At 33.1% G+C, this 23,654-nt stretch overlaps 1 protein-coding gene and 1 long non-coding RNA gene across 8 annotated transcripts in view; one reads left to right on the forward strand and one right to left on the reverse strand.

Moving 5' to 3' along the window:
* KCNRG (potassium channel regulator) overlaps positions 1-23,654 on the forward strand; it is a 105,164-nt gene that overhangs the window by 30,354 nt on the left and 51,156 nt on the right. The gene's annotated exons all lie outside the window — the stretch shown is intronic.
* The window catches only part of LOC113902258, a 28,960-nt gene continuing 10,663 nt past the window's right edge, over positions 5,358-23,654 (reverse strand). Inside the window, exons 3-5 of the long non-coding RNA XR_003513733.1 lie at positions 20,932-20,995; positions 9,616-9,678; positions 5,358-6,545 (exon numbers count right to left, since the gene is read on the reverse strand). This is a non-coding gene — a long non-coding RNA (uncharacterized LOC113902258). The remainder of the gene's footprint in view (positions 6,546-9,615; positions 9,679-20,931; positions 20,996-23,654) is intronic.

Here is a 23,654-nt window from a genome sequence, read left to right on the forward strand (position 1 = left end):
AATAAATGAATTTTCATGCTAGTTTTGAAACTTGTTGGACTTTTACCTAAATTCCAAATCATACTAATTTGGTTACCCCCCAAAACGTCTGCAATTCCCTTTATTACTGTCTTAAGAATTTAATATCTTGAGAAATAGAGAAGTAAACTCATCACGAATGTTTTCTGAAGAGTATAACTACGTGGAAATTTAGTCAACTTTTTAAAAATCCAAATTCCTTGAGTTTTATAACTAAATACACCTAGAAGAGTTGTATTTTAAAAACTGGCCTGAGGGCTTATGATGAACTTGAGCATTTTTGGGTGCTTTCCCTTTTTTCAAGGATACAATGCCAACTAAAGCGGTGACAAAACTAGCACAACAGAGGGTCTAACTTGACACCTGTAGCAGGTGGGTTCTGGAGACAAACACCCCTCCTCTCAGTCAGATTTTAAACTTCCAAGTTTAATTGATTAGCTAAATTGTCATATTCTAAATCTAAACTACTTTTAAGAGTTTTAAATTATAAAATACTGAAATGTGAGAAAAACAGACTGAGACAATTTTTGCTCTCTAAACGGGTTGCTGTAACAGGTCATACATTATGAATTTATATCGTGTCATGTTTACATTCTGATAACCAGTCATGTTTCAATCCAAATTTCTTAGTGTTTTTTGAATACTGAATGTGAATCCCATAATTTTAGAACACCAGCTCAGCTTTTTGATAAATTTGATGTAATAATTGGGGTATAAACAGCACAGGATTTAATTACTATACTGGTCTTAGACTTTCTTCAGCAAATCTTGAACAGTACAATTTTCAGTAATTATTTCTCTCTCCCAATTAAAATCCTTCAATGACCTCCCCTGTCTCAGAAAGGCTCTCAAACAATGGAAAGGTACTGGGGATGACAGGCAGGTGTGGAAGAGGAAGCCAGATGGCAAACAAGATGCATTTTCTCCTCAAGTATCTTGAGGAAGTTCAAAAACTTAAGCATTTTTACAGTAAAATATTATGGAAGAGATGATAAGATTGGTGGTTTTTACCTATATAGTTGACTCTTGATCAACAAGGGGGTTAGGGAAGCTGACCCACCTTGTAGCTGAAAATCCATGTACGTGCTCGTGTGCTAAGCCACTCGTCGTGTCCGACTCTTTGCAACCCCATGGACTGTAGCCCACCAAGCTCCCCTCTCAGTCCGTGGGATTTTCCAAGCAAGAATACTGGAGTGTTGTTGCCATGCCCCTCTCCAGGAGACCTTCCTGACTCAGGGATCAAACCCACGTCTCTCACGCCTCCGGCACCGGCAGGCAGGTTCTCCACCACTAGTGCCACTTGCGTAACTCTAGTTGGCCTCTACACCTATGTTCTGCATCCTCAGATTCGAACAACTGTAGATCGTGCAATACTGTAGCATGTATTTATTGAGAAAAATAAAGACTCCCACAGTTCAAACCCACATTGTTTGGGGGTCAACTGTATTTTAGATAAACGTCAAGAAAAACTTTCTGAGCCAGCAGCATTATCTCGTCTCTCTTCTAGAGCGTGATGTTCTTTCCAGCTCCTGGCATAGTTACAAATTAGGAAATAAATTTGCTAATCCAACTATACATTTAGAAGGAAATAACATACTGTTAATAATAGTAATTCTCACTGGATGATAAAAATATAATTTTTAAACAGAATTTTTTGCCTTTTTTGAGGTTTCTATGCCTATACATTAGTTCTATGGTGGGAAAAAGCTAAAAACTTTTTAAAAGACAAAATCCTTTTAAGATCAGAGTCAGTTTCGCTGTGCTATTAAATCTCTATAAACCAGATTTGTTTTTCTTTAGTTTATTAATATAGTTCCAAAATTAAAAGCCACTCCTTTTCTTATACTTACCTTTTCAGGTTTTGGGGGCTTGAAGACGGGAGAAATGACAGCAAAGCTTTTCAAGAAACAGAGCAGACTGCTCCCCCGAGGCAGATTTTAAACTTATTTGATATTTGAAATTACCTGTTTAGTTCTTCCCCAAATAGTTAATTCTTCATTATCACTTCTTAAGTTCCTGAACCCATAAGAACTTAGGTTTTCCATTTATGGACTTCCAAAGCAGGTGATTAAGTGGTAAGGCTGCTTCAAGTATTTTGATTTTTCAAGAATCTTTTCCCAATACCACCCCCCAAATCATACATGTTTATTTATAATATAAAAAAACAAGATTTACCTCACACCATAATACACCAGTAGTAACATTTTAGCATATGTATTCTTCTAATGATTCATACTATGTGGTAACGTTTTTCACATAACCAGGAAGTTTCTAGCTCATTAAATACTCACTACATTATTTTAAATAGCTGCACAGTATTCCACTCAGCATGTTAATCAGTTTATTACTGGACACTTTAAAAACTCTTCCAATCCTCTATTATTATAAACAATACTACAACAAACACATGGACTACTTCTTAAATGGCTCTATCAACAGCGCTTACCATATTAGCAAAGTGAAATAGAGAATCCATACTTTTAAGAATTCTTTTAGTGTGCTAAAATCCTAGAAATATGACTAGTCCACACTGTATGTAGTATATATATTTTCATATAACTGAGAAAAAAATCAGCTGTATCATTTGTCAGCATAAAATTAATATTTGAACTTTGGGTGTTCTGAAATTCTGGATGTCTTAGTCTACCTGCTTTTTAAGTTTAAATTTTTTTCACTTTGTTTCTTAAGTTTAAATATTTTTCTTCATATTGTCAGTACATTTATAAAAGGTATATATACATGAATAAATGAGGTGAAATTAATGATAGAAATGCTGTATTTCTTTGTTAAGTGAGAGAAAAAGGTTAAGAGCTACAGGGATAAATTTTTTGTAACATGGGAAGGAGGGATAATGCCAAACTATTAAACTCATGGAACATTCAGCATAGTGCATTTAAAAACTGTACAGGAATAAATTGGGGAAGAATTGGGGTGGTGAAACGGCATAAATAAGAGCACTGAAATTAGAGACAGAAAAACAGATGGAGCAGGACTAGTTTGCTTGAAAAAAAGGGAAAAACTTCAAGAAGGTTAGGGCAAGATTATGAGGTACAATAAGTCTGAATTTTATCCTATATGCAAAAGCAGTGCATTAGGAAGATTAAATTAGTGGGACATACCATAGGGGATGAACACTTTCAGGCAAGTAAGTCCTTAGCTAAAATGCTAACAGAATTGGAATAAGTGAGAAGAATGGGGGCAATTACTAGAATGGAGGAATCAATTTTGGTTCGTTTAAGTAAATTACAAATATGTCATTTACTCATTTAGCTAAGCTTTGACTAGGCTAAACTGAGCAAGTAAAAACAAAAAACACAGTTCATAAAAACCTGATCATCACACGTATACCTATTAACCAACCATTTAAACATTTTACATTCTAAATGGTCTCAGATGGAGGTTCTGAGTCAGATCTAAAGAAAATACTCTTATCTACGAAGGTCAAATAGGCTGAGGCTCACATAACCCTCAAGGTAGTTTTAAAGAAGGAAGGAAAATTAAATCTGTATGTTAAGCTAAGAGCTTAAATAGCCGTAAAATTTGGCTCCTAGAAACTTTAATTTATGAGCTATTATTCTCTCTTGTATAGTTGATCATAGCCATCCAAACCTTCTTGCCGCTCTTTTTAGTAAACACCAAAAACGTTTCGGCCTCAAGGTCTCTGTAGGTGTTATTTCATCTGCTTGAAAGGCTCTTCTCCCAGAAACCTAGAGGTTTGCTCCTTTAGTTTTTAGGTCTTCATTCAAATGTTATCTTTGTGAGGAATTTTCTGACCACACTATTGAAAAACACATCTGCCTTCCTGCCTTCCAAACCTGTTTAACCCATTCCTCCCACTCCCCTTGCTTTATTTTTCTTCATAGAACTTACCACCACCTGACATACCACATATTAGCACCTATCAGTTTTTTATGTATTCTATCACTCATGCCTCACTCCCCAAATTGTAAGCTCTATAAGGGCTGGAATTTATCTGCTTTGTTCAGTGCTGATCCTCAGTGCCTGTAATAAAATTTGTAGTCCTCTCTATATAAATGCTTCAAATCTATTTAATGCTCTTTGTTAAACATAAGACAGAAGACATTTATGGAAATACAATATAAAAATCTGCACAGACTATGTGAAAATGTACAAATTATCTTAAGAAACGATGTACCTACTCTTTCTCTACTTCTAACTATAGGGCAACGCTTTGTTGTTTCACGCTAAAATGGCATTTAAGTGATCACATGAAAACTTAAAAAACAAAAACAAAACCAAAAAATTATCCTATAGTTTACTAGCATATGTATTAAAGTCCAAAGGGAAAAAAAAAGTTTTAGTGGTGCTGTAAGAATTAATATCTCTGAAAATATTACTTTCATAAATATAAGCATTTCTAAAGATTATAAAATAATGAGATGTGGAAATAAGAAAACTTTGGAGTGATTTTAAAATTTCTACTACTTCCTAAAGATTAATTAATGCTAAGCGGTTAAATTATAAAATGATATACAGAATAACTTTAGTAACAAGTTAATTAAATTGAAGAACATTTAGTGTCTCAAAATCTAACCCTATAGCATAAACAAGGTTCTCTAGGCAGTTTACATTTTTGCAAAACATGAACGTAATCATAAGAATATAATAATATAATTCTTATTAATAAGTAATATATTCTTATAATAAGAATATAGTATCAGATTATTGAAGTTAAACAGAATTAAGGGGAACCTATACTCATCAATATGCTAATATAAATGTATTATTCAAGTATTTTTATATGAATCCCATGTATTAATAATCAAGAAACAGACCCATATAGAAGTTATAAATGTTGAATTTAGTTTCAGTATAATACAAACAAAAACTCATCAACTAATTTATCACACTGCACAGTAATTTTAACATAGCAAGTTTAAACTTATTTATTTTGCCAACATTTTTTTCACTGCAAATAGCCTAAAAAAAAAAAAGATATCAGAAATCTCTGGGATACATTTTATAAATAAACCAGGTAAGAACATAAATTCTTAAATTCTACTGGAGAAATTAATTCTCCATTAAAGGAGCTCAAACAAAAATAAGAAATCCCTGATAAGAGGTAAGAAAATAAAAATGTTTAGCTGGAAATGTACTGATGATGGTCTTCCAGACATGCAAGTGTTTGGGTTGGCCAAAAAAGTTCCTTTGGTTTCAAAGTAAAACGACTCATCTTTCATTTCTCCAAGAACTTTACTGAACAATGTATTCCTCATTTTGTTCCACTACCTTCTGCCATTTTTCAGGCAACTTCATAATTTCCTCTTCCCCAGTTTTTTTTATCTTTTTCAGCAAAGATCTGTTCCAGCTGTCTTTCATAGCCTTTCAGGGAACTGAAATTTTATTAAGAGAATTTTGTAAAAACTTTAAATGGAAAACAAAAAGGTGCAATGTCTGGTGAATACAGCAGATAAATCAAAACCTTCCAGCCAAACTGCAACAGTTTTTGCCTGGTCATCAAAGAAACATGCAGTCTTGCAGTATCCTCATGAAAAATTATGCATTTTCTGTTGACTAATTCTGGACATTTTTCGTTGAGTGCTGCTTTCGGTTGGTTTAACTAGCAACAGTACCTTGAATTAACTGTTTGGTTTTCTGGAAGGAGCTCATAATAGAGGACTCCCATCCAATCCCACCATATACACATCACCTCTGGATGAAGACTGGCCTTTGGTGTGGTTGGTGATGGTTCATTTCACTTGTCCCACGATCTCTTACATTCCACATTATTGTATGGTATTCACTTTTTAATCACTCATCACAATTTGTTTTAAAAACAGTTTTCGTTATGTTTCAGTAGAGAATCGCACATGTTGAAATACAGTCAAGCAGATTTTTCTCTCAACTTATGTGGAACTCAAACATCAAAATGATTAGCATAACCAAGCTGGTGCTAATGATTTTCAACGCTTGATTTGGATATTTTCAGGATGTTGGCTATCTCCTGCGTGGTATAACACTGATTGTTCCCAATTTGATCACTATCAACTTTAACTGGTCTACCTGAACATGGAGCATCATCCAGTGAGAAAATCTACAGCATGACACTTCACAAACTTTTAACACATTCAATCAGCCTCAGCACTTTCTCCACACACTGCACAAATCTTTGTGTTTCAGTTGCATTTTTACCTTTTTTGAAATAAGCACAATATGCTGAAAATGTTTTCTTCCATCTTCAATATTAAAATAGCTACACAAAAATTTGCCAATTTTGATTAAGTTTCTTTTCAAATGCACTCTGATATGACAATTGTATACAATACAATCTAGGGAAGTTGTTTCAAATGAAGTTTAAAGACAACTAAGTGCTACTAGAGGCAGCGTATGGAAAAAACCGAACGAACTTTCTGGCCAACCCAATAATTGGTCTAAATATTACTTACTACAGCCAAATCTAATCTCAAAAGATTAGGATATTAATTTTTCTCCTTTTTGCTAATACTCAATGAAAAACAACACTTAGCATAAAACTTTTTCCATGAATAAGGGCTAGTAATATCCACCTGCAAAAGGAAAAAAAAAATGATTTAGAATGTCAACTTCTAAATACATAAAAACACTTAGAGGTCAAAGTTTATTAAAGTATAATCCTTTTAATCCAGTTATGACTAACCAAGGATACCACTAATGATACTTGGTGGTTTAAAAACACTTCTAATTCTAACAATTAAAAGGACACACAACTAATTGAAGAAAATCTTTACTGTTAAATATGATATTTAGTCTATGATCAAATTTTCAATTCTATGTTACATATATGTGATTTTAAGATACCTGAATTTGAACACAGTATGTGAAATAAATTGTTCACCTACTAAAATATCCCTCTGGCTATCTCCTGAATACTTGCCTGTAGTCCTCTGAGTTAGCGCCAAACTCAATCCATAATCCAAGTAACAGATTTAAGATGCTCAATACTGGAATTATTTGGCATCAACTTAAACTTGAATAAAAAAGATTAGAATTTTTTCCCAAAGAAGACAGAAAAAATGAAATCTTAATATACACCCATATATAACTATTTCTTCTCTGCAAAATAAATGGCCATATTAAGACTAACATGAAAGGGTATAACTTTCATTTTACCATTTGCTCTTCGTATTTCAAAATTACACAAAGATGGAAGTATATTAACCCTTATAAATAAGACTTTAAGTCCTGTTGAGTTACCTAAATGAGTGTTTCATTAGGTATCGACAGGCTATTTCCTGTTCTCTATTAAGAGACTGGAAAGGAGCTGCATACTGTTATAATAAATTTCAATGCAACAGTTTTTCTATACTTTCTTACTCTCCCAATATTTCAATTTTTTCTTTAATCCATTCTCAGGATTCAAGTTTTTATTTAGCCCCAAATGATCCTTTTTCACATCTTGAGCACCTAGATATAAAGGTTTACTTAGTAAAAGTAAAATGCATTTAGAAGGCAGATTAGACAAAATACAATTTTCTAAAATCTGACTTCAAATACATTAAGGAAAATAAAATCAAAATAGAAATCTAATTCCAGGGGTTACAGAACAACTCTGCAACTCATTCAATAAATATTTCTAAGTATCTACATATTAGTTCCTGAAATATTTTTAATGGAACCAAAAATTGTATATTTGTAACAGTCTTTCATGAAATGGCTGAGATGAAATAAAGGAAACAGGTTAAAAGCTTGGTGAATGATTTTTAAAAGCCCTAAGGCAGTATTACTTCCATGTAAAAGCTGGCATTTGATTCTAGCCAATGTAGTGTATTACTTCTTTATTCTGGGGGAAATTTTTGCTGAGAAAAAGTGAGACTTTTCTTAAAAATGAGAACTCTTATAATAAGTAATTTTCTTTACCTTGAAATTACAATTTAAACAGAAGATGCTCAAACACAATTCCTTAAGTTACATCTGAAATACTTTAAGGGTTTCCAAAATAGACAATTAAAATTGAAATGATTTTCTAAGAACTGCTTGTATTTTATAGATTTTCTGCTGGGTTACAATTTAAAGGAGTGAGATATTTCTTTGTAGAAAATAAGACCAGGAGTATGGTACCTACACAAACACACTCTTCTTATCCTGAACATCAGTTTTTAGTTTAATGACTTATTAAACATCAACAAATAAGGAACAAGGTAAAGAAAACATTTTCCTTCAAATTTTAATTAAAATTTTGATTGTTTGCATCTATAAAATTAGTAACTATAATAATTTTTGTAGGTCTTATGCTAAAGTTAAATACTAGATATTAAAAGACCAAACAAGGCCTTCATGTTTTTTATTTTACTTACAAATAAGAATCTGTGGTTAAGGATAAACAAAATTTTTTAGTAAAAACAAGAAAAAACCAATATGACAGTATAAAGTCAGAAGACACAGGTTTAATATCTTAATCTGCAAGTGTAGCAAATTACTTGAGTTTCCGTTTCTTGAGCTATCCAACAAATATACTGGTCATTTGTAAGGTCTTTCCTACCTTTAAAGTTATGATTAAGTGCATCTTTGAAACATAGGATTTCAGGAATTTAATTCACATATTTGGATACTTTCCCCTTTCCCTTATAACAGAATATATATTACTAAAAATTATCCTCTAAGTTCTGTTCAAAATGTGTTTTTTACAATATATATTTATCTGTGAGATAAGCAAATGTCTTAATTTCACTTAAGTAGAGAAAGGGAAAAGTAGTATTTCTGTTCTGAAGTAAAAATATTTAAATATAAAAATATTTAAACTGAATATAAATATACATTAAAACAAATTTATTTGAATCTGTATGAGCTTTCAATAAACTCTTGATGGCATTCAACACAATTATTAAATTACACAACACTTTTAATACACATCTAAAAGTACTAACATTTTTATTCAATCATATGAAATATAACAAGACTATAATACTGAAAATTAATTATCAATAAAGCTGAAAATACATTGGTAATATTAATATATGCTGAAATATGACTGTAGAGTATGGCCAACCTTACTTCAGCAGCACAGTTAATACTGGAGATAATTTTAGAATCTTAACACCAATATTTACGTGCTGCTAAGGCACTGCTGACATTGCTATCATAAAAGCTATGAATAAAAAGAAATATATTTTCTTCAGAAGATCAGATCCTTGTATTTTTGAGGCAGCACAATATGGCCTGCACCTTTTCAAAATCCACAAACCATTATGTGCTGCTACTTTACTCCAAGGTTTTGTTTTTTTTAAACACATGAGCACCTAAAGATACGAAAAAATTTTTCTTTCAGAAAAAGAGGATAAATACATTGAAAAAGCCATGTTTAAAGATTCTAATATTAACATAGCAGATATAAATAGTTATTTCTTGGACGCTTTTGAGCAGCATAATAAAACTTATTCCTACACTGAATATTTAAGGAAAGCCAAATACATGCGAAGAACACTGCTGTAAGTTAGGAACACAAAGATGTATAATTGAGAAACAGAAAATCATTTTTTTTCCTGTGTCAACTTACTAAGTCAATACAGTTAAATAGTCAAATTTTTGAATGCATTAAAATATATGAAGTTATATTTTTCTTTTATAAACAGAAGCGAATTCATAAAATTTGGTCTTTACCTTTGTAAAAGCATTATTTACAAACAGCATTTAACTCCTTGCAGTACACCTCTCAAACGACATCTTCATCAAGTAGGTAAGATTTCATGTCAAAGGAAAAATAAGAAATGACACACAAAAGCTAAGCTTCAATAAACTTAAGCTAGTCAAATGCAAATATACTTTTAAAGAGAAAAAAGGAGATCATGTGAAATATTTTAGTAATAAATACAGTAAAAATACATAGGAGGCCTAAAACTAACTTTCTTTCAATTTGTTTTAAAAAACTCAAATATTATTTTACCTTGAATATTTATCTATTAGTTATCCTGTTAGAGCTGGATAACATTTTATATAGGAAATAACTTTAATAAATGAAGTCTTGGAAAAACAAGTTCATTTTGTATCCAGAGATGAGAAATAAAACAGGAAACCTGTGGTTGTTGATTTTCCTATTCTCTGGTTCTCACTCTTCACCAGGTAAGGAAGTATACTCCTAAACAGTTTCCACATACATATGAAATTACTTCTCTCAGAAAGATATCATAAAACTACCAAAACTCTAGCTCAAGGTCTGGCAACTTCTTTTATTCCAGTTTTCTAATCACTAAAATGTCTGTGCTAAAGCCATACTACATCTATTCTGGACAGGTGATATGCACTTGAAATGTGCCCCTCCCCAATAATATCTAATTGTATATACAAAGCATAACCATCACATATTTCACATTTTTTGTGAATCTTTTCCCATTAAAAGTATATGTAGCTAATTTCTTCTTTCTGGCCTGCACATGGCTTATGAGATCTTAGTTCAGGGAGTGAACCTGGGGCCTCAGCAGTGACAGCACAGAGTCCTAACCCCTAGACTGCCAGGGAATTCCCCTAAAACTATGTATTTGAAACTAAGCCAGGTGTGCCAAACTTGAAAAATGTAAGTGTGAATACTGCAAATTGTAAACAGTTTTATGAACCTTTTAAAAAACTTAAGTTACAATGTCTTCACTTATCATTTTTAAAAATTACTTTTAAATATAAATTCTACCATTTTACTTCTGTGGCATTAAGTACAATACAATACTTTGTTGTGCAACCATCACACCATCCATCTCCAGAACCTTTTCATCCAGAACCAATTGAAACTGTACCCACTGAAGACTGCTCACTTCTCTATTACCTCAGCCCCTGGAAACTACCACTGCTTTTTGTCTCTCTGAATTTGCCTATTCTAGGTACTCTGTATAAAAGGAATCATACAGTATTTGTCCTTTACTGTCTGACTTACTTAACATAACAAGGTTCATCCATATTGCATATGTCCTTTATAAGGACTTTATGTCCTTCTTATGGCTGAGTAGATTCAATTGGGTAAATGCTACAGTTTATTTATCCACTAATCTGGGAAATAGATGGGGCAACAGTGGAAACAGTGTCAGACTTTATTTTTCTGGGCTCCAAAATCACTGCAGATGCTGACTGAAGCCATGAAATTAAGACACTTACTCCTTGGAAGGAAAGTTGTGACCAACCTAGATAGCATATTCAAAAGCAGAGACATTACTTTGCCAACATAAGTCTGTCTAGTCAAGGCTATGGTTTTTCCAGTAGTCATGTATGGATGTGAGAGTTGGACTGTGAAGAAAGCTGAGCACTGAAGAATTGATGCTTTTGAACTGTGGTGTTGGAGAAGACTCTTGAGAGTCCCTTGGACTGCAAGGAGATCCAACCAGTCCATTCTGAAGGAGATCAGCCCTGGGATTTCTTTGGAGGGAATGATGCTGAAGCTGAAACTCCAGTACTTTGGCCACCTCATGAGAAGAGTTGACTCGTTGGAAGAGACTTTGATGCTGGGAGGGACTGGGGGCAGGAGGAGAAGGGGACGACAGAGGATGAGATGGCTGGATGGCATCACCGACTCGATGGACGTGAATCTGAGTGAACTGTGGGAGTTGGTGATGGACAGGGAGGCCTGGCGTGCTGCGATTTATGGGGTCACAAAGAGTCGGACACGACTGAGTGACTGAACTGAACTGAATCTATGGATATTTGCTTTATCTTCTGGTTATTACGATAAATGCTGCTATGAACATGGTATATAAATATCTGAGTTCTGATTTCAATTCTGTTGGGTGTATACCCCATTATATATTACTGGATCATATAGCAATTCTTATTTTTTAAGGACCTGCCATACTGTCTTCCATAGTGCTGTACCATTTTACACTTTCATCAGCACTGTACAAAAGTTCCAATTTCTCTACATCTTTGCCAACACATGTCTCTTCACGTCTGTTGTTCATTTTTTAACTGAGGTTTTTGTTTATCTTTTTGGTTGCAGAAGCTCTTGATATATTCTGGATATTTAACCCTTATCAGCCACATGACTTGCAAATATTTTCTATTTTGTCAGTTGCCTTTTCACTCTATAGACAGTATCTTTTAACACACAGAAGTTCTAAATTTTGATGAAAGCCCAATTTAGCTTTTGCATAAGACCTGTGTTTTTGGTGTCACATCCAAGAAATACAGGTCCAATGTCATGAAGCTTTCCCCGTTTTCTTCTAAGAGTTTTATTGTTTTAGTTCTAATAACATTTAGTCTTTGACCCATTTTAAGTTAATTTTTGTATATAATGTGAGGTATCTAATTTTTCTTTTGGGTATCCAGTTTTGCCAAAACCATTTGTTGAAAAGACTGCCCTTTTCCACAAGGTCTCAGCACATTTGTTGAAAATCACCTGAACATATATGTACAAGGAGTCTGGGGCCTCTAGTTTACTTTTAGGGGTTTCTCTAGTTTATTCCAACTGGTCTATATGTCTGACTTTACAGCAGTACCATACTGCTTGGTTACCATAGCTTTATATCAAGTTTTGAAATCAGGAACTCTGAGAGCGTCAACATTGTTCTTTTTTTCCAAAATTTTGGCTATTCCCTTGCAAAGAATGTCATTGAGATTTTGATACACATGGCACTGAATCTGTAGATCACTTTGGATAGTATTTCATCTTAACAAAATTAAGACTCCCAATATATGAATATGGGATATCTTTTCATTTATTTGTATCTTTTAAATTTCTTTTAGCAATGTTATATAGTTCTCAGTATACCAATCTTTCATCATCGGGGTTAATTTTATTCCTAAGCATTTTATTCTTTTTGATGTTATTGTAAATGGAACTGTTTTCTTAATTTCCTTTCTGGATTATTCATTGTTAGTGCATAGCAATGCAACTGATTTTTGAATGCTGATTTTGCTTATTACAACAGGTTTGTGTGCGTGTGTGTGTGTGTGTGTGTGTGTGTTAGGATCAAGGTTTTTCTACATATATCATGTCATCTGTGAACAGAAATAATTTTACTTTCTAAATTCTTTATACCTAAAATTGGTTCACAGATATCTGGTAATCTTGGTCCTTTCGTTCTTCTAAAAAAACATCAGACAGGTGTCTTGTCTCTCCCTTCAAACCTCCAACATCTCCCTTTCATCCTCACTTTCATTCAGAAAACAGGAACTATCAGAAGAGAATTTCTGCCAATTTCCACCACAGCAATACACATATATGTGCCTGTGCCCATGTAACTCTTTCTTGTTTGTATTATGGATGAACAATCACTGTTCATACAACCAATCCTGCCCCTTTCATAGATTTTATCCTCTGTTGATAACTTAAAGATATTCCTGTAGCACTTTCCCTTACATCTTTAATTTTTTTCTCTATTGGATCATTCCCATCAGCAAACCAACTCTGCAATTTCTCTCAATTTCACCTCTTAACATTACTACTTTTCTGTGAAAATACTGCAATTTTATCACTGATGTTTTAATAAACACGATCTTTTCCTATCTATTTTTAATTCTGAGATAATTAAAAACCACAGCTTTCTATTTGAAAGCCTGAAAAACTTAAAATATTAGAAAACATTTCTTTCCACATGCCAGAAAAAGATGGAAATCCTTTATTTAAACATATTAATAAAGTGAAAGATTCCAGTGAAGCAATTCCAGCAGGGGAAGGTACATTTCTCTTTACTTGTGTTCAACAGCAACAATAATCTCTTAGGCTGATAAGCTCTGATTTTTTCCTTTCCATTTATAATAATTGCCTACTTTTGGGTTCTATTGTCACATGTTAGGGACATTCAGATGCTAATACGTGTCATGGAAATATTTATATTACTTTGTTATTTATATATATTCTTTATGTGTCACTAAAATACTTTAGATTTTTCAAATAGTTCTACTTTTAATCTGGCATTAACACAATTTATAATAGTAATTACTTCAAGTATGCTTCAGATTATGCATATAAACCTCTAAGGAGCTGGTGATACTTAGCCCCTGGGGCACAGACTGACTCTCCTGCTCAGGACAGTGGAATACTACACAAGTGGTATGATATATAGATTATACCTGGAGAAAATAAAATTCACAGACAACAGATTAAAATTTGCTTTTCTTGTTTTTTTTTGGATACAAATGCTTAAAAACAAAGATTTTATTAACTAGATAAGATACATTTAAAATTCAGTGTTGAGAACAGGTTTGAAATGAAGCAATACTTAGATATTGCTTCAATATAATCCAGAAAGCCTGTTTTATAATCCAAAGAAAACTCAGTTTAAGTGAATATAAAGTTGTACTGTTGCCACCTTTTTCCGATGAAGAAATTAATGATTACCTACAAACTGTGTATGAAGTGGATTTCAATCTAAATAATTTATTCCAAAAAAGTCAGGAGATATACGTATTTATACAAGAACTATATATATATATATATAAGTATACATATATACATATAGTGCATGCACGCTAAATCGCTTCAGTCATGTCCGACTCTTTGCAACCCTATGGACTGTAGCCCTGCAGGCTTCTCTGTCCATGGAATTCTCCAGACAAGAATCCTGGGGTGGGTTGCCATGCTCTCCTTCAGATCTTCCTGATCCAGGGATTGAACCTGTGTCTCTTATGTCTCCTGCACTGGCAGGCAGGTTCTTTACCACTAGCACTACCTGGGAAGCCCCATATATATAGTATTCTCAAAATATTATCATTTTTATCATTATACTAACAATAGTATCCTTATATACTTATATATCCTTAGTTTCTTAAATAGTTTTTAATTTTTGATTGACTTCTCTCTACTCCCTAGATATGAATTATAAATATACCATGTCAGCCAAAGAATGCAATATAAAAAGTTTGATGAGAACACAAATAAATATGCTGTTTATCTTAACTTTCTTTCATTACTCTTTTACATTCAAATTATGAATATTTACCCATTACTATTCTTTTTTTTTATCCTCTGTCAATCTATTCAGTTGGTCAATAAAACTAACTGGCTCTTTCTTTGAGATTATAGTTCATCAATTTCTTTGCCATTCATAATTTCATACCTTAAAATGAGGTCTAGGTACAAGATATCTACAACTGTATTTCAGCCTGACTTTCTGTCTTTGGTTACCTAACACAACTTCTTAAAACTCATACATTCAAGAATGTATCTGTGGTTTCCCAAGTGGAGTGTGTACTTTTCTGCCTGCTGCTGCTGCCAAAGTCATGTCCAACTCTGTGCAACCCCATGGACTGCAGCCTACCAGGCTTCTCCGTCCATGGGATTCTCCAGGCAAGAACACTGGAGTGGGTTGCCATTTCCTTCTCCAATGCATGAAAGTGGAAAGTGAAAGTGAAGTCGCTCAGTCGTGTCCAACTCTTAGTGATCCCATGGACTGCAGCCTACCAGGCTCCTCCATCCATGGGATTTTCCAGGAAACAGTACTGGAGTGGGGTACCACTGCCTTCTCCCATTTTTCTGCCTAGTGTCAATGTATAACCAGGCCCTCTCCAGTGTTTCCTATTTTTCACCAATGAAAACACTCCACAATTCAAGTTAAAACATTTCTTTTAAGAGCCGTGACAACCAAATGCCTTATGTGGATATTTTTGAAATAACCAGAAATTTTAAGCTAGGTATCATTACAGTAAGAGGTTATTAATAATTTTGTTAGTGTGTTCTAGGTATGGTGCCTATATACTTAGGGGAAAGGGGTCCCTATAAGTAGAGAAGCATACAAACTATTTGAGTAGACAAAAGACCAATCAAGCCTGATGCTACTGTGGTCACCAGTTGAGTAGAAAGTGGAAAAAACACAATTACTCATCATTTGAGTAGTGACTATCCTTTCCCACTATGTGAAGGCTCCCGGGAGAACTCAGATGCTTGTAATAAATTATTTTCCAGTTCTTTCCCCCACTAAGGAGAATATTCCTACCTGCTCTTTGAATCTTCATCAAACCTACTAACGGAGGCTAAAATACTTATTAAACCCCCTTCCATTTATTCATACATTTAAGGACAACTTTAGTCTATCTTCTCTAGTGGATTCTTCAGCCTCTCTGAAGAACTGAACTATCCATTTATAATAAGTTTTAAATCCAGACAATTACTCCCAGGACTGAATACTGTGCTGAGCAGATAACTGGTTTCATTATTTCATACTTATCCTCCTTGCAAATTAAGACTAGCTATGTGGCAATGCTTGCTGGTACAAACCATGCCATTCCTCCACTCCTATATCCCAGGCCATTGGAAACATCATAGTGCCTACATCCTCACCAAGCAGTTACAAAAGGAACTCTGATGACTAAACTTAGAACCAAAAAAAATCTAAAAAATTCAGGAAACAGAACCAGTCAGTTCTTGTCCTTTAATCTTTACACAATAGTTCTCAGTTCCAAGTCTGGTTGTTTGTATTCTGGCCTGCAGGCTCTTAAGTATCTCTACTGGCTTTTGAGGTATCAACTTTTCATTCTTACGATCTTCTAAGAAAAAAAAGTCATTTTGAAAGGTGAGGTAAAATAAATGTCTCGCTTAAGTCAATCTGAAAATGAATCTGAGTAAATGGAAATATTTACATAACTTAAATTAGCTTTCTTTTAATATTAGATAACAGACAACAAGAATTTCAAAAGGACAAAAATTATGTATTTTAACATAAGTTAATGATTTTTCCCCCCTCACCTCTCATATTTTGTTTTCATTAATATTTTTGCTTAGGTACATTTACTTTCTGACACTGCTCTAAATTCAATTCATATAGTTTTTACATAAAGCATTATTGTATTTAACAAAGATATTAAAAAGTTCTAAACATATCTCCTAAACTCTTAAATCATCCTGCAGTAGAAGTCACTGGTCAATTTCTACATTTCTAACTTTATCAATGAAATGAGCAATTTCATTGATAAAGTTAGAAGTAATTTATTGAGGCAGCAACTAAATAGAACGGTCAATGTGGAGCCAGAAGACTCAAGATGGAACTCTGGCTCTGTCCCTTATAAGTCAAGATCTTGGATAAAATATTTTAGTACACAAAGCCTCAGTTTCCTCTTTGTAAAACGGACCTATTAATGGCTACTTCATGAACCTGGTGTTAAGACTCTAAAATCTTAAACTTTAATGAGCACATCGAGAAGTGAACAAGTATTCAACAAAAACCTGCTGAATCCAAATTTACAGTAGGATTTGAAATACACTTCTGGCAGACTTAGGGATTTAGTGGCCTACAATTCAACATGAACCAACAGTACTGTGACAAACAGAAAGTGGAATCAGGATACATAATTTAAGTATCCTATTCATAAGACACATACTGTATTTTGTACCTCAAACCACACTGAGTATGCTGGGTTCAGTTCTATAGACAGTATTTTTAAAGAAATACTGCCCAAATGTGGCAGATCCAAAGTGAAATATTCAGGATACTAATGGTCTAGAATTCATATTGTGAGAACCAGTGTAAGGACGTGGGAATGTTTAGCTCAAAATACAAAAACTGTTTTTAGAAGACAAATCAGGGCCCCAAATTAAGTTATATGCTAAACTGAAACCTGCTCCCTTACAAGACTTTTATTTTCTATTATCACAGAGTTATTACAGATATAAATACAATTTATAACACTAAGGAAGAAGTCTATTTATTATGGTTCTAATTCTAATATTCTGAGGGCTAAAGTAAGATGAATACAGATCAATTTAAAAACTGACTTATAAAAAAATTCACTGCATTTTACTAACCTGTCTTATTAAGGATTTGGAGGACAAACTGCCAATTTTAAGTTCTGACTATAGAGCACCAAACTCCAGAAGCATAAGAAACAACTTGTAGAACCAAATTAAGGAAAATAAAACTGAAAGCAATTTTAATAAATTTATCGGAAGTAACAGGAAGAGTACAACTGACAGTCTAGGCAAAAAGTCAGGTGTGATTGCAGACAACTGGATATACGATTATGTCAATCTGCATTCAACTTATTCCTATTTTTACAGAGAGGTAATTTTGTAGACTCAAATTTCAGACAAATAGGCAAATGGTAAAACTGCAGAGAACAGTCTGGGATGTTACCTACTATATTTATGCTTAGAACTTGAAATCCCTATTATGCTAATATTTTAGCTATTATACTAATAGAGTTCATTAGATTTGTGTACTTATTTCTTACTTAAATCAAGGCTTGTGCTATTAAATTCGGCCTTGCCTTCATTTCCTAAGAAAACATCCAAAGTCAGTTCATAAATAGTATGTTTTCTATTATTCTTCTTTGAGTCATCCATCTTGAGCTGAGAAGTTGTTCAGGGTGGGAGAACAATGTATTTACTCCCTTTCTATAGTTTTGGCGTTAAAATTCAAATTTTAGCTATAATTCTAGCGAGATAAAAAACACAGCATTGCCTTAATCATTAAAGCTCAAATTTAACCCATTCTCTTAAACATATATATGTCAAATAAACAAAATTTGAGAACAGGAACACCTGGTATTTGGTTAAGCATTGTCTGCTTCTCAAAAAGTTATTTGAACAATGCTGGAAAATGGCTGTTACATATCATGAACTATCTCTGTTCACAAATTATAAAACAATATATATAGCTTTAAAAGTTTAGATTTGATGTTTACTAAATATCAGTTGATGATATTATTAAGTTTGCAAATCTTTCTTCACCACCAAATTCTGACAGTACCTAGCACCCTATAACATTTTCTGCTTCAGATTATAATATCCTTTACTAATCCAAGTGCCAAAAGAGCAATTTGTTTTTTTCCTCTTTTGGCACACATCTCCCAGAAATATTCACATTGCAAAATTATTCAAGATAATTAAAATTTCCTCATGAGTGGTATTTGTTGTTGTTTAGTTGCTAAGTTGTGTCCGACTCTTTTGTGACCCCGTGGACTGTAGTCTGCCAGGCTACTCTGTCCATGGGATTTCTTCAGGCAAGATTACTGGAGTGGGTTGCCATTTCCTACTCCAGGAGATCTTCCTAATTTACGAAGTCAAGGTCAAAATTTTTTGTGGTAGATTAAAGAGACAGAAGCAATAATATTAACTGCTGACAATGAACCTAAAGATGCTATTTTATTTTGCACCAAATGATATATTATTTTAAATTCACAAAACAGAAATATATAAAAATCAAAAACATAGCTCAAGAAAGGAAAAAAGTAGGACGAAGTGTGACTATTTCTGAATATTTTATGTTAAGCAACAGAAGTTTAAGAGTTTAAAACTGAAAACCAAACTTGAAAAATATTTAATCTCTACTCAACTTGTAGAAATGAATCCAAAACACTATCATTTTTTACAGTATCAAACATATGAAACAATACTATTCCATAACTTCTGGAACATCTATGTTCCACAAGTAAATAGTTAAAAAAAATATCTTAAAGAAACAATGGCATTAAAATAAACATGAGAGAGAGAAGGAATACACACACCACCATGAAGAATCAATGACCACTGTCACTATGGGCCTATTTTTCTGGGTATAGCTTAATTGGAAACATCACTATTTTAGTATCTAAGACTAAAGGGAACTCCAGGCATATTACCTAAAGAAACAAGAGAAAGCATTCCAACTATGAAATATAGCAAATGACCTGTGTTTTAAAAGAGGCTGGAGAGTATCCAAGAAAAGCTGCTTGCTTAGAAATAAATAAAACAGATGAAATGAGCTTAAGAATGTGACATCATCAGTACTTACAAATCTACTGGAAATTAAATGCTATCTACTGCCTTTTGAAAAGTGTACTGCCCTCCAGTCTACAGTAAGAGTGCAATACCAATTGAAAAGATTTCTTTTCCTAAGAGTTAAGTTGAAGAAAAAGCTGAGCTGGCTTCCAAGGGACCAATTATGAAACCCAAGCCTGGATTATATAGGATTCTTTGGGGATTTGCAACGGTTTCCATTCTAGTTTTCCAGAAACAAAAATATAAAAGGAAAAAATTAGAAAAAGAAGTGATCTATGGCATTTGGCTACTACTCTTCAAACTGGCTTATTATTATATTTTCAATATTTAATTCATTCCCACCCTAAAACTACTTACTGAGTTCAATGCCTGATCTATGATAAAAAGTCACTCCTTGACACATACACGTTATTTACTGGGTCATTAATGCAATGGTATGAGGTAATGTAAGAGAAGCATCTGAAGCACTAGTTTTCATTTAAATAGGGCCATCCCTCAGTATCAAGAAAAAAAAAACCAGGAGCACTTGAATTTTTTGTTTACAAATGTAAAATTAACTGAAGGAATACATGATAACTAACCTTTTTGGTAACTGATTTCAGTGTCTCAAATTTAAGGAAATAAGTATATTGGGCATTTATCATAACCTTGTTTTCAACAGTTTTTCTAGGGATATGATATTAATTTTAGCTAATCTATTAGAATTATTCCCTTAGCATTTGTAAGTTTCCCAAAAGTAAAATGAATCAAGGTAAAAATGTTTCTTATTCTAAGAAGGAGGTGCACATGTGTATATATAAAAGGAAGGAAAAGGGATTGCCTTCCTGTTTTTCCCACCTCTTGAAGTTTAACAGCTAAATTTTAAGCACGTCACAAGAAGTCAGAAGTATAATCTAGTGAAATGTAAGATAAATGAAAATAACTCTCAGGTGGAGAGGACATTCCAATTTCTAAAACCACAAAATAACTGTTAGTAAACCTGAATAATGATGACAATAAGTAAACTACTACTTATTTGTAAGTTCCTTTGAAGGAAAAGGGTTTAAAATTATGATTCTCAGATATAGAGATGGGAGGGCCGAGCTGTAAAATCCTTTCCAAGACAGAAAACTTACCCAAGGCAATGGCATTATTTGTGCTCTAAAATGGAGAAAGTTAGTATCAAACTTCAACATGTTGGGGGCCAGAAAAAGTTAGAAAGTTATCATTCTAGGACAGTAGGAAAAAATTCAGAAATAAACCAAAGCATAATGCCAAACAGTAACTTTTTTATAGCAATGGTAGGAGGGCAGTCAGTTAATACTTACAAGGTAAGAACTGCAGGGCTAAGTAGGGGGCTTGTTATACTATGGTCTTCATTTTATTAATAACCTAGGAAAAAAAAACCAAGAAAGCCTCAAAAAACTTTGATCACATTATGTAAGTTAGAAAATTTTCAGCAAGTTGACAATCATCGTTTTTCAGTCCTTATGTAGCACAGGACAAATACAGGTTAGAAATACCTAGCAGCATTTATATATTAGTATTTCATTTCAGAGTACTATCACTAATTTTTAAAATTCATTTCTCTATTGCTATTACCCTCTTGAAGTTTAAAAGTTGAATCTGTAAATGTAACTAAAACTCATACTTTAATGTCTAACTTGGAATACACTGAGGCTTCTGGAGGACATCATATAATTGCAGATATTTTAAGATAAATTCAGTACCATACCTCCACACTTAACAATCTCTTTTTCTCACACACATACACATGAAAAGTACAAATCCATATATTACCCAATTCCAAGAATTCTACTGTAATACACTATAAATGCTAAGCTTAAGTTGGAGCTTAAGATGCATGAAGAAATTTCTGAAAACAGTCTGCTATGATCTATGGTCAAAACCAACGAAAACAGTCATGAAATTGCTTGAATTAAAGAGTAAATGAAAGAGTAGTGATAAAAAAAGAGAAACTGTTTCCATGGTCGTCCTTTAGTTATAAGAGTAGGAAGATTAAATGCCAGCAGGCAAAGAAAGGAAACAGTAGAGCTCATCTTTAAAAATAAAAGAATTTTAAAATATCCTAGCAGCTTAAGTTGGTTAGAATGTTTGATTTCTGTGGGCCATGGTTATAAGTTGTAGTTTATACACCAACTGTTAAACACTTACAAGACACAGAATACAATAAACCCAAATCCATGTTCTTAATGCAGAATTCCAATTGTACATCTTACTATAGAGAATCTTCACCAAACATGACTGTACATAGTAAAAACTTATCTGAAAAATAAATACTTCAAATCTACAGAAAAGTCAGCAGAATAGTAAAATGAATCCCCATATCCCACCCTTGGCCTTCCAATGAAGCTGTATTGAATTCTAATATTTGGTCACGCTTACTTTGCTTTTATTTTTTTTAATAAAAGACTTTACATATAGCTGAGTCCCTTTTGTCCCATACCTTGGATCCCATTCCCTCTCTAAGACATAATCATAATCCTGAATTTGGTATTTAATTCCTATGCATCCTTTTACACTATTACTACAAATTCAAGTATTAGAAGACATTCATCTGTGGTGATCCACATGGCTCTCATTTTAATAGCTGGATAACAAACATTTTTCATCACATGACTATGTCACAATTTGCCATTCTCTGTTGCTTAACATTTACATTGCTTTCAATTTTTTCCTATTAAAAGTAAAAATAAATAAGCCTTTACTACAAATGTCTGAGTTTATATAAAACATGTAGCAATGAAAGTATTGAGCTAAAACCTATGTATATTTTCATCCTTTAGCAGGGTGTTGCCAAATGCTCCCACAAGCAGCATATGAAAGGTTCCCTTTCTGAATTTTCTCCAATACATATTTAGAAGTACATTTAAGATAAACAGGTACTACCTAAATGGAAATTTAAAAAATTCAAGTGATCAATTCCTTCTGTTTTCATCAAGTACGGGTTAAATAGAAGTATACTAAATATACCAACAAACAAACTTAAAATTTGGCCCAAGGTACTTGAACAAAAATAAAGTTTTCATGATATGAAAGAATAATCTAACAATGGAAGAAATACCAAGACTTGATTTAGAGCTACTGTGTAAGAAATGATAAGATTCATTAATTAGTTTTTGAGCTTAGAGGGAAAAAAAAAAAGCAGATAATGTAAATGGCTCATTGGTGTGAAGAATCCTCCCCTAAATAATTTTGGGCAGTGTTCTCACATGTGATACTTCTGAAAACAAAACAAAACAAAAACCCCGACAAAACATCTCACTTAGCACTTGAAAAAAAACACAGATCCCTAAGTCCAGCTCCACAGATTCTGGTTCAACACATCTGGAAAAATGCTTTATTCTAGGTTATTCTGGTATAGGTAGTCCACAGACACTTTACACAGTAATTAGCAGTAATAACAAGATGTTTCCAATATAAAACATTATGTAACACACTTTTTTGGTTAAGGATAGGTAACAGTAATTAATGTTATCTGTTAAATTACATCAGCATATTAATGAAACACTGTAGTATTAGGGGGAAAAAAAAAACAAAAATCAACCAACCAAACAAAAAGACACCCCATGATTATCTTTTCAAAAGAATGAATGCTATGTAAATGTTGGACTTTAAGAACTGGGGCACTAGGCTTATATGCTAAAACCTTCATTTATAAGTTTTCCAAGAATGTTACAAGTGAAATCTGAACTTTAATAGAAATCCAATATTCACTTCCCTTTAGCTACAACCTACTGGAATTTGGAAACAAAAGAGAAAAATATATACACAGCATTTAGATTATGTACATTTGCAAATTCAAATAATTAAAAGTAAAAACAACTCTTCTATACTACTTGAAATTACAGTCTTATTTCCAAAAGATTGAGAATTATCTTAACTTCCCAAATACTAATTTCAGATATAAGACATTATTTTACTAATACAAAAAAGTAAAGATTTATGGGCTTCCACCTGTAGCCCACCTTGTCTGTATACACAATGCCCAAGCAGTACAGTTTGTTGTTCTTTTTAGTTACAGTGAAAT

Source organism: Bos indicus x Bos taurus, chromosome 12 (genome assembly GCF_003369695.1).
Source record: "Bos indicus x Bos taurus breed Angus x Brahman F1 hybrid chromosome 12, Bos_hybrid_MaternalHap_v2.0, whole genome shotgun sequence".
NCBI classification, from domain to species: Eukaryota; Metazoa; Chordata; class Mammalia; order Artiodactyla; family Bovidae; genus Bos; species Bos indicus x Bos taurus.